The sequence below is a fragment of the Nuphar pumila genome, chromosome 5 (genome assembly GCF_984573655.1).
Source record: "Nuphar pumila chromosome 5, dmNupPumi1.hap1.1, whole genome shotgun sequence".
NCBI classification, from domain to species: domain Eukaryota; kingdom Viridiplantae; phylum Streptophyta; class Magnoliopsida; order Nymphaeales; family Nymphaeaceae; genus Nuphar; species Nuphar pumila.
Window position 1 is genome coordinate 82,099,122 of NC_143253.1, and position 9,649 is coordinate 82,108,770.

The 9,649-nt window shown below is 37.7% G+C and overlaps 1 protein-coding gene across 1 annotated transcript in view; it reads right to left on the bottom strand.

Annotated features, from left to right (window-relative positions):
- The window catches only part of LOC149837782 (folate synthesis bifunctional protein, mitochondrial-like), a 29,869-nt gene extending 20,428 nt beyond the window's left edge, over positions 1-9,441 (bottom strand). Inside the window, exon 1 of the mRNA XM_090006206.1 lies at positions 9,329-9,441. The gene's annotated coding sequence lies outside the window, so the exon portion shown is untranslated. The remainder of the gene's footprint in view (positions 1-9,328) is intronic.
- Positions 9,442-9,649: the final 208 nt, after the last annotated feature.

Consider the following 9,649-nt stretch of genomic DNA (forward strand, 5'->3'; position numbering starts at 1 on the left):
TTTCTCAACCTAATCCAAATACATATAATTTATGCATGATCAAATTTCCCCACGCTTAATGTTTGCTATTACTTGAGCAAACAAATCTAAACTACCAAAAGGCACAAATAAAGTAATCAAAACAACTAACTAGCCTAACTTACTTTCATAGGAATCACGGTTGCATTTAGCATATGCAACAAGCTCTTTAAACTCCTAGGTTACCCTAGTGGACGAGTAAGGTCTCGTGAGGGTTTATTGTGATACTATCCACAAACATCCATGCCCTATATATATTAGGTTCATATATTAATCAAACTTTTGGGTCCGAACTTAGGTCTTAATCGGGTCATCACCATACCCGAACCCTATAGGGTTTGGTCCAAGTCGGGTCAAGGTAAATCAACTCATTGACAGCCCTATCTCAAACCCCGACTTTCACTACAATTTTTTTCTAATCATATAATTCGGATTAGAAATCACAAACAAGATATTCAAAATCTCACAAGCAGAAGTGATTCAGAATCAACATTTGATTTGAAACCACATAGGCCCTTTTTTACATGTTTGGTTGGTCATGAGAAATTGAGCCATATGATTCTGACGGGGCTCAACCAAACATGCCCTAATCTTCGGCCCATATAATAATCTCATGTGAGATATGAAGTTATTGAGATCATTAGGCATTCACTTCAAAATTCCTAAAGTTTTGATCCTGCTAAACCTCATACCAAGAAGTGAAAAGCCACCATCTTCAAATGACATACAAATTTTAACTTTTTTCAATTTCTCATATGAGAGATTAGGTCTCTGCATTCATGGCACTAGAGGAAGAGCCATTCAAATCCTACCAAAACAAGGTAAACAAGGGCAGACAATGCAGAAAAAAATATGGATAACCATTTCACAATGTCAAGCAAATAGATCATTGTCACATGAGATTCCAATTCACATGATTTTGATTCTCATGAGATTTCAAATCTTAAGTCTTATTTTCATATTTACAAAAGCAACCTGACATGCCCTAAATGGACCATCTTTGATAAGAATTGGATTGTATTAATGCATAAATTACATTTATTTTTATACAATGTATGCATGAATTTCATTGATTTTAATGTTAAAATACCCACAAGTTAATGAATTTTGGTGTTTTTGTGTGCAAGGAGTTTTCGGTGGGAATTTCGTCCAAATCGAGTGCAATTCGAGCCTTCTAGAGTTGTTTCAAAAGCAGTAAGAGCGAAGATATGGAGTCAAGATCCAAATCGTACACGCTCCAATATCAAATCCAATTGGACAAAGGTTAAAAAGTCAAAAATAACCCTCCATAGGAGGAGCCACCTTGGAATGGTTATAAAATAATGGTATTTAAATGTAGTTTTAGAAATAAGTATTACTTTTGAGTGTTTTTTAAAATAGAAATGTTAGAAGTGTTTTTAAGAATTTAGAAATTAACTTTTTTAAGTTATCATTATAAATAGGTTAGGAAACCTAAGGAGAGGGGATCTTCTCCTTAGGAACTGCCACCAACCCCCCTCTTTCCTCCTCTTATTTCCCAATGTGGGGAACTCTCTCTTCATCGTCTTCTTTCTTCTTTCTTCTTTCTTCTTTCTTCTTTCTTCTTTCTTCTTCTTTTCCAAGTTAATTTCACATGCAATAGTCATTTGGCATCACTCCTCACGTTGTGGGCAACCTCTGGAATGCATCACCATAATAGGGAAGATTCACCCTTTTCTCAACCTAATCCAAATACATATAATTTATGCATGATCAAATTTCCACACGCTTAATGTTTGCTATTACTTGAGCAAACAAATCTAAACTACCAAAAGGCACAAATAAAGTGATCAAAACAACTAACTAGCCTAACTTACTTTCATAGGAATCACGGTTGCATTTAGCATATGCAACAAGCTCTTTAAACTCCTAGGTTACCCAAGTGGACGAGTAAGGTCTCGTGAGGGTTTATTGTGATACTATCCACAAACATCCATGCCCTGTATATATTTTGTTCATATATTAATCAAACTTTTGGGTCCGAACTTAGGTCTTAATCGGGTCATCACCATACCCGAACCCTATAGGGTTTGGTCCAAGTCGGGTCAAGGTAAATCAACTCATTGACAGCCCTATCTCAAACCCCGACTTTCACTACAATTTTTTTCTAATCATATAATTCGGATTAGAAATCACAAACAAGATATTCAAAATCTCACAAGCCGAAGTGATTCAGAATCAACATTTGATTTGAAACCACATAGGCCCTTTTTCACATGTTTGGTTGGTCATGAGAAATTGAGCCATATGATTCTGACGGGGCTCAACCAAACATGCCCTAATCTCCGGCCCATATAATAATCTCATGTGAGATATGAAGTTATTGAGATCATTAGGCATTCACTTCAAAATTCCTAAAGTTTTGATCCTGCTAAACCTCACACCAAGAAGTGAAAAGCCACCATCTTCAAATGACATACAAATTTTTACTTTTTCCAATTTCTCATATGAGAGATTAGGTCTCCACATTCATGGCACTAGAGGAAGAGCCTTTCAAATCCTACCAAAACAAGGTAAACAAGGGCAGACAATGCTGAAAAAAATATGGATAACCATTTCACAATGTCAAGCAAAGAGATCATTATCACATGAGATTCCAATTCACATGATTTTGATTCTCATGAGATTTCAAATCTTAAGTCTTATTTTCATATTTACAAAAGCAACCTGACATGCCCTAAATGGACCATCTTTGATAAGAATTGGATTGTATTAATGCATAAATTACATTTATTTTTATACAATGTATGCATGAATTTCGTTGATTTTAATGTTAAAATACCCACAAGTTAATGAATTTTGGTGTTTTTGTGTGCAAGGAGTTTTCGGTGGGAATTTCGTCCAAATCGAGTGCAATTCGAGCATTCTAGAGTTGTTTCAAAGCAGTAGGAGCGAAGATATGGAGTCAAGATCCAAATCGTACACGCTCCAATATCAAATCCAATTGGACAAAGGTTAAAAAGTCAAAAATAACCCTCCATAGGAGGAGCCACCTTGGAATTGTTATAAAATAATGGTATTTAAATGTAGTTTTAGAAATAAGTATTACTTTTGAGTGTTTTTTAAAATAGAAATGTTAGAAGTGTTTTAAAGAATTTAGAAATTAACTTTTTTAAGTTATCATTATAAATAGGATAGGAAACCTAAGGACAGGGTATCTTCTACTGCCACCAACCCCACTCTTTCCTCCTCTTATTTCCCAATGTGGGGAACTCTCCATCTTTCTTCTTTCTTCTTTCTTCTTTCTTCTTTTTTCTTTCTTCTTCTTCTTCTTCTTCTTCTTCTTCTTCTTTCTTTTCCAAGTTAATTTCACATGCAAGCATCACTCCTCACGTTGTGGGCAACCTCTGGAATGCATCACCATAATAGGGAAGATTCACTCTTTTCTCAACCTAATCCAAATACACATAATTTATGCATGATCAAATTTCCCCAAGCTTAATGTTTGCTATTACTTGAGCAAACAAATCTAAACTACCAAAAGGCACAAATAAAGTAATCAAAACAACTAACTAGCCTAACTTTCATAAGAATCCAGTTACATTTAGCATATGCAACAAGCTCTTTAAACTCCTAGGTTACCCTAGTGGACAAGTAAGGTCTCTTGAGGGTTTGTTGTGATACTATTCACAAACATCCATGCCCTGTATATATTTGGTTCATATATTAATCAAACTTTTGGGTCCGAACTTAGGTCTTAATCGGGTCATCTTATTTGTCACCATACCCGAACCCAATAGGGTTTGGTCCAAGTCGGGTCAAGGTAAATCAACCCATTAACAACCCTATCTCAAACCCCGACTTTCACTCCAATTTTTTTTTAATCATGCGATTCAGATTAGAAATCACAACCAAGATATTCAAAATCTCACAAGCCGAAGTGATTCAGAATCAACATTTGATTTGAAACCACATAGACCCTTTTTCTCATGTTCGGTTGGTCATGAGAAATTGAGCCATATGATTCTGACGGGGATCAACCAAACATGCCCTAATCTCCGGCCCATATAATAATCTCATGTGAGATATGAAGTTATTGAGATCATTAGGCATTCACTTCAAAATTCCTAAAGTTTTGATCCTGCTAAACCTCACACCAAGAAGTGAAAAGCCACCATCTTCAAATGACATACAAATTTTTACTTTTTCCAATTTCTCATATGAGAGATTAGGTCTCCGCATTCATGGCACTAGAGGAAGAGCCTTTCAAATCCTACCAAAACAAGGTAAACAAGGGCAGACAATGCTGAAAAAATGTGGATAACCATTTCACAATGTCAAGCAAAGAGATCATTATCACATGAGATTCCAATTCACATGATTTTGATTGTCATGAGATTTCAAATCTTAAGTCTTATTTTCATATTTACAAAAGCAACCTGACATGCCCTAAATGGACCATCTTTGATAAGAATTGTATTGTATTAATGCATAAATTACATTTATTTTTATACAATGTATGCATGAATTTCATTGATTTTAATGTTAAAATACCCACAAGTTAATGAATTTTGGTGTTTTTGTGTGCAAGGAGTTTTCGGTGGGAATTTCGTCCAAATCGAGTGCAATTCGAGCATTCTAGAGTTGTTTCAAAGCAGTAGGAGCGAAGATATGGAGTCAAGATCCAAATCGTACACGCTCCAATATCAAATCCAATTGGACAAAGGTTAAAAAGTCAAAAATAACCCTCCATAAGAGGAGCCACCTTGGAATTGTTATAAAATAATGGTATTTAAATGTAGTTTTAGAAATAAGTATTACTTTTGAGTGTTTTTTAAAATAGAAATGTTAGAAGTGTTTTTAAGAATTTAGAAATTAACTTTTTTAAGTTATCATTATAAATAGGTTAGGAAACCTAAGGAGAGCGGATCTTCTCCTTAGGAACTGCCACCAACCCCCCTCTTTCCTCCTCTTATTTCCCAATGTGGGGAACTCTCTCTTCATCGTCTTCTTTCTTCTTTCTTCTTTCTTCTTTCTTCTTTCTTCTTTCTTCTTTCTTCTTCTTTTCCAAGTTAATTTCACATGCAACAGTCATTTGGCATCACTCCTCACGTTGTGGGCAACCTCTGGAATGCATCACCATAATAGGGAAGATTCACCCTTTTCTCAACCTAATCCAAATACATATAATTTATGCATGATCAAATTTCCCCACGCTTAATGTTTGCTATTACTTGAGCAAACAAATCTAAACTACGAAAAGGCACAAATAAAGTGATCAAAACAACTAACTAGCCTAACTTACTTTCATTGGAATCACGGTTGCATTTAGCATATGCAACAAGCTCTTTAAACTCCCAGGTTACCCTAGTGGACGAGTAAGGTCTCGTGAGGGTTTATTGTGATACTATTCACAAACATCCATGCCCTGTATATATTTGGTTCATATATTAATCAAACTTTTGGGTCCGAACTTAGGTCTTAATCAGGTCATCACCATACCCGAACCCTATAGGGTTTGGTCAAAGTCGGGTCAAGGTAAATCAACTCATTGACAGCCCTATCTCAAACCCCAACTTTCACTACAATTTTTTTCTAATCATATAATTCGGATTAGAAATCACAAACAAGATACTCAAAATCTCACAAGCCGAAGTGATTCAGAATCAACATTTGATTTGAAACCACATAGGTCCTTTTTCACATGTTTGGCTGGTCATGAGAAATTGAGCCATATGATTCTGACGGGGCTCAACCAAACATGCCCTAATCTCGGGCCCATATAATAATCTCATGTGAGATATGAAGTTATTGAGATCATTAGGCATTCACTTCAAAATTCCTAAAGTTTTGATCCTGCTAAACCTCATACCAAGAAGTGAAAAGCCACCATCTTCAAATGACATACAAATTTTTACTTTTTCCAATTTCTCATATGAGAGATTAGGTCTCTGCATACATGGCACTAGCGGAAGAGCCTTTCAAATCCTACCAAAACATGGTAAACAAGGGCAGACAATGCTGAAAAAAAATATGGATAACCATTTCACAATGTCAAGCAAATAGATCATTGTCACATGAGATTCCAATTCACATGATTTTGATTCTCATGAGATTTCAAATCTTAAGTCTTATTTTCATATTTGCAAAAGCAACCTAACATGCCCTAAATGGACCATCTTTGATAAGAATTGGATTGTATTAATGCATAAATTACATTTATTTTTATACAATGTATGCATGAATTTCATTGATTTTAATGTTAAAATACCCACAAGTTAATGAATTTTGGTGTTTTGTGTGCAAGGAGTTTTTGGTGGGAATTTCGTCCAAATCGAGTGCAATTCGAGCATTTTAGAGTTGTTTCAAAGCAGTTTGAGCGAAGATATGGAGTCAAGATCCAAATCGTACACGCTCCAATATCAAATCCAGCTGAACAAAGGTTAAAAAGTCAAAAATAGCCCTCCATAGGAGGAGCCGCGTTGGAATTGTTATAAAATAATGGTATTTAAATGTAGTTTTAGAAATAAGTATTACTTTTGAGTGTTTTTTAAAATAGAAATGTTAGAAGTGTTTCTAAGAATTTAGAAATTAATTTTTTAAGTTATCATTATAAATAGGTTAGGAAACCTAAGGAGAGGGGATCTTCTCCTTAGGAACTGCCACCAACCCCCCTCTTTCCTCATCTTATTTCCCAATGTGGGGAACTCTCTCTCCATCTTCTTCTTTCTTCTTTCTTCTTCTTCTTCTTCTTCTTCTTCTTCTTCTTCTTCTTCTTTCTTCTTCTTTTCCAAGTTAATTTCACATGCAACAGTCATTTGGCATCACTCCTCACGTTGTGGGCAACCTCTAGAATGCATCACCATAATAGGGAAGATTCACTCTTTTCTCAACCCAATCCAAATACATATAATTTATGCATGATCAAATTTCTCCATGCTGAATGTTTGCTATTACTTGAGCAAACAAATCTAAACTACCAAAAGGCACACATAAAGTAATTAAAACAACTAACTAGCCTAACTTACTTTCATAGGAATCACGGTTGCATTTAGCATATGCAAAAAGATCTTTAAACTCCTAGGTTACCCTAGTGGACGAGTAAGGTCTCGTGAGGGATTGTTGTGATACTATCCACAAACATCCATGCCCTGTATATATTTGGTTCATATATTAATCAAACTTTTGGGTCCGAACTTAGGTCTTAATCGGGTCATCTTATTTGTCACCATACCCGAACCCTATAGGGTTTGGTCCAAGTCGGGTCAAGGTAAATCAACCCATTGATAGCCCTATCTCAAACCCCGACTTTCACTACAATTTTTTTCTAATCATGTGATTCGGATTGGAAATCACAACCAAGATATTCGAAATCTCACAAGCCGAAGTGATTCATAATCAATATTTGATTTGAAACCACATAGGCCCTTTTTCACATGTTTGGCTGGTCATGAGAAATTGAGCCATATGATTCTGACGGGACTCAACCAAACATGCCCTAATCTCCGGCCCATATAATAATCTCATGTGAGATATGAAGTTATTGAGATCATTAGGCATTCACTTTAAAATTCCTAAAGTTTTGATCCTGCTAAACCTCACACTAATAAGTGAAAAGCCACCATCTTCAAATGACATACAAATTTTTACTTTTTTCAATTTCTCATATGAGAGATTAGGTCTCTACATTCATGGCACTAGAGGAAGAGCCTTTCAAATCCTACCAAAACAAGGAAAACAAGGGCAGACAATGCTAAAAAAAATATGGATAACCATTTCACAATGTCAAGCAAAGAGATCATTATCTAGAAAGTACAACCAACACATTTCTAGTGAGTTCTACAAAGCTTATTTATAGCTAAACTCTAATCTCTTTGCCACTAGAAAGCATACAACAATTTAATGACCAACATGTAGAAATAGGAAACCCGGTGTCTGCAATAACCAAACATGCATCATCTTCAAATTTGTTGATCCTAACAATAAAACAGATCTCTAGAAACTCATGCTTTGTAGGATTGATCTTCTTTTAGATCACGTGTATTGTCAATCATGGAGTTCTCAACAAAATAAGATTCTCGAATTTGAATTTTGGTTTTTAACCGATACAAACCAACACACACGTATGCAGAACCTACATTCATAAAAAAATTCATAATAATAAGCTTGAAATTTTTAAATTTAAAAATAAAACAAAGCTTATCAGGGTTCAAAATTGAAATCAAGTTCTAACTATAGGATGAAACATAAAATGTATCAACCAAATCCAAAAATGAATCATGATTCCAACATAATTTTACAGGTCCCAACGTTCTTGACATGCGAACGCATCTTATTTCCTGAGAAGATGTTTCTTTCATGCTCTATTTATTCCTTTTTGTTTAGAAATGTTTGCAAAGAGTTGGCAATATGCACCGTGACACCAGAATCAATCCACCAACTATGCAATGAAACATGAATCAAATTGTACTCATATGAAATGAATAACTTATTATCTTTATTTTTGAGTCATTTTTTATGCTTCAAACAGTCCACCTTCCTATGCCCCTTCGTCTTCCAGAAGAAACACTTTATAGAAAACCTTCTCCCTGAAATTTGGCTTTCGTCTAAGAATTGAAACTCTCCCCGGAGGCTTTCTTTTAATTTTTCTTTTTGAAAAAACTTTTCTTTGGCATCGGCCTCTGTTTTTTCTTACGAGAGAGCCATATGTGCACTCGACACCCTCTCACTCATAAAAAAAAAATCAAAGTTTACCTGCCGGTGGAGGTGAGGGGACCGTGGATAGCCGACCGCCTCACCGGCACCGTTGGCTGATCTGATCCATCGCAGGAGTGCCCCCATGGCCGGACCTCCATGCCGTGCTGGCCGAAACCCCAAAACCCATGCATAGGCTGGGTTCTTCAGGCGATTGAGTGTAGATTCTGCTCTGGCCGGCAATCCAGCTGCCATCTCCGGGGAGCTGGAGTTGCTTTTCGCCGGGGGGGTCGCCGCTTCACCGGCGACCTCCCCTGTCACCAGATGCACCGAAGGGGCATTTGCCCTCTTCTGTTTCTGCTATGGCCGGTCAACCGGCTGCCGTCGCCGAGCCGCAGGCGTCGCCGGGACGGGGGTGATTTTCGCTGGAGCTCGCATCGCCGGACCACGATTGAAACCCCAGAGAGAGAGAGTCTCTGGAACGGTGGCGCCTGTTTCAGGACATGGTGATCGGTGGCCATTGCCACCGCCGTCGGACGGGGGTGGAAGTCGGCGACTGGTAACCATCCTCCGACCGTCGCCGATGCACCTTTAGCCGGCCACCGGTGGCAACTGCAGCCCCGGCGACCCTCTGTATAAAAAAAATACAGAGCCTTACCTGTCGAGGGGAGCGTTGCCGGGGTTTTCTGCCGTGGCTCGTCGCCGGGAAACGGGGTGTTATTCGCCGGCCGGCCACCGGTGTCGGTCGCCGTGGGGCGACGTTCGGTTTCTGAGAAACCGAAAGGCGTCGGGCCTCATTTTATGCTGGGTACCAGATCGGATCGGTGTACCGACCCGGTGACGGGCCCGATCCAGACCCTTTTTGCGTAGATCGGGTATGCTCGGACATCGGGTCGGTCCTAACCCTGGATTGAACCCGAACTCATTAGTGTTCTGGGTCTGATCCGGAGAGCCCAAACCTGTTTGGATCGGTCAGACC